The 2,727-nt window shown below is 38.1% G+C and overlaps 1 non-coding gene across 1 annotated transcript; it reads right to left on the reverse strand.

Annotated features, from left to right (window-relative positions):
* Nucleotides 1-1,145: 1,145 nt before the first annotated feature.
* On the reverse strand, nt 1,146-1,252 carry LOC131241677 (small nucleolar RNA R71). Its single transcript, XR_009169234.1, has one exon. It is a non-coding gene; the product is annotated as a small nucleolar RNA R71 (small nucleolar RNA).
* Nucleotides 1,253-2,727: the final 1,475 nt, after the last annotated feature.

Genomic DNA, 2,727 nt, shown 5'->3' on the forward strand with positions numbered 1-2,727 from the left:
GGATCTTAACATAGGAACTTCTCATTTGGTACCATCTTTCTAACTTCTCCTCTTACTTTCTGTACTTTTCTAATTTTAGATTTAGATTCTTCTTTTAAGTAACTTTCTATTTTCTAGTTTTAGAAATTTTTCCTTTTTTAGAAACTAACTTTCTATTTTTATTTTTAGTAACTTTCTAATTCTAACTCTTTTAGAATCTAATTTTGTTTCCTAATTTATTTTTAGAAATTTCTACTTGTAGACTTTTTGTTTAGAAACTAACTTTCCTATTTTGTAGGCTTTTAAGATAGAAATTTCTAATTCGGTATGCTCTTTCTCTACTTTTTATTTTTCAGATCCCTTTTAGTAACTTACTTTCTAGTTTAGGACTTTCCTAATTTATTTTAGAAATTTCCAGTTTCTTTTAGGAATTTCTTCTTTTAGAAACTAGTTTACTTCTATCTTTCTTTTTAAGGATTTTCTAATTCTAGACCTTCTCTTTAGAAACTGACTTGTTTTATTTTCTTTTGCAGGTTTTTAACTGAGGGACTCCAAATTGGTAACTTCCTTCCAACCATTTCTTTCTTTCTTTTCCTTTCTTAGGATTAGGTTTCAAATTTGATTGAGGGCTGCGAGTGTTTCATGCCCAAGTGGGCCCTTGACAACACTCGACGTCTCTTGATTAAAGGAGGACTGGTTGAGGGGTTAACTATCCATCGCAGGACTAGACACCACTCGAAATCCCCTAAGTTAATTGAAGTGATGGCTGGAAACCAACCTCTTCTACCCCAACCTAGGGTGGAGGACATTCAGGATGAGAATGAGGTGTATCAAGCACCCCCGGGGGTGAGTACGCCCTCATGCATGATTTTTTCTGAAAATACAGGACACATGGACATCAAGCCAAGGGTTATCCAACTCCTTCCTAAGTTCCATGGGCTTGAATCTGAAGAACCATATCTACATTTGAAAGAGTTTGATGAGATCATAGCCACTTTATATTTTCAAAATGTGTCTAAGGACACAGTCAGGCTGAGAGTCTTTCCTTTTTCCTTAAAGGAGAAGGCTAAGACGTGGTTACATTCACTGCGTCCTAATCCATTGGCACATGGAATGATATGCAAAGGGAATTTATAAAGAAATTTTTTCCACATCATAAAATGATTACCCTTAGAAAAGCAATCATGAACTTCACCCAAAAGGAGGATGAAACATTTTACCAATGTTGGGAAAGGTTCAAGGATTTGGTCAGTTCATGCCCACAACACGGCTTTGAAACGTGGCGCATTACAAATTTTTTCTATGATAGACTGACATCTTCCATGTGCCAAATGGTCGAGACAATGTGTAATGGAGAATTCATTAATAAAAATGTTGACGAGGTATGGGATTACCTCGATAGTCTTGCTGAAAAAACACAATCATGGGACTATTACCTGAAATCGAACACCACGTCTAGGCTAACTCAATCTAAGGAGAAAGGTGGATTGTATCTCTTGAAAGAAGAGGATGATCTCAAGTATAAAGTGACTACACTTATAAGAAAAGTTGAGGCCATGGAAGGAAAGAATGATAAGGTTAATGAAAGAGTTTGCGACATCTGTGATTGCAACATTCATCCAACTGAAAATTGTCCTACGATACCTGCCTTTCGAGAAGTGTTGAATGAACAATCCAATGCTGTAAATAATTATCAAAGACCTTTCAATGGACCAACCTCTAATACGTACAATCCTGGTTGGAAAAATCATCCCAACTTTAGTTGGAGAAATGGACAAACTGCTACCCCTCAAGGTTTCTTCAAGCAAAATCCAAATCAGGGGAAACCTTAAGAAGAACCGGTTCAAAATTTCATGCAAGAGTTGACCCAGGCAATGTGAGACTTTATGCAAAAGATGGATTCACGAATGACGGTTATAGAAAAGGGGATGCTTCCTGCAGAACCGCTCCCCAATCCTAAACCGCAATACGAGATAAGTGATCCCAGCTCTTCAAATCAAATGGGGCATGCTAAATCCATCACCACTCTTAAGAGTGGGAAGATCATTGATAAAACCCTCCCGGTTAGGCTCGAAAAGCTTGAAGAACCAGAAGAGGACAACAATGATGAATCTAGTGAAGCCTTACAAAAATTAGAACTGGAACTTCTAGAAAAGCCAGTTGCTCCATTTTTCCAACGGTTGGTCGCACCAAAACCTCTCTCTAACTCTCAGGATATCCTAGAGGTGTTGAAACAAGTGATAGTCAACATTCCTCTACTTGATGTCGTAAAATAGATACCTTCATATGCTAAATTCTTGAAAGACTTATGCACGACCAAACGACGGCAGAGTATTCAAAAGAAGATCTTCTTGACCAAGAAAATGAGTGCCATCCTAAAGTAAGACGTGCCACAAAAATTCAAAGATCCCGGTAGCCCAACCATATCATGTGTAATCGGGGACCATCGAATTGATCATGCACTTCTTGACTTAGGAGCGAGCGTCAATCTGATTCCCTACTCGGTATACAAACAGTTAGGTTTGTGTGTATTAAAACCCACCCCAACCACACTACAACTTGCTAATCGCTCTGTTCGTGTACCAAGAGGGATAATTGAGGATGTGTTGGTCCAAGTTGATAGATTTTACTACCATGTAGATTTTATCATCCTGGACACCGAACCTATCAATAACATGAGCACTCAGATTCTCGTCATTCTTGGTCGCCCATTCCTTGCCACTTCAAACGCAATTATTAATTGCAGGA

This window comes from Magnolia sinica, chromosome 3 (genome assembly GCF_029962835.1).
Source record: "Magnolia sinica isolate HGM2019 chromosome 3, MsV1, whole genome shotgun sequence".
Classification (NCBI taxonomy): Eukaryota; Viridiplantae; Streptophyta; class Magnoliopsida; order Magnoliales; family Magnoliaceae; genus Magnolia; species Magnolia sinica.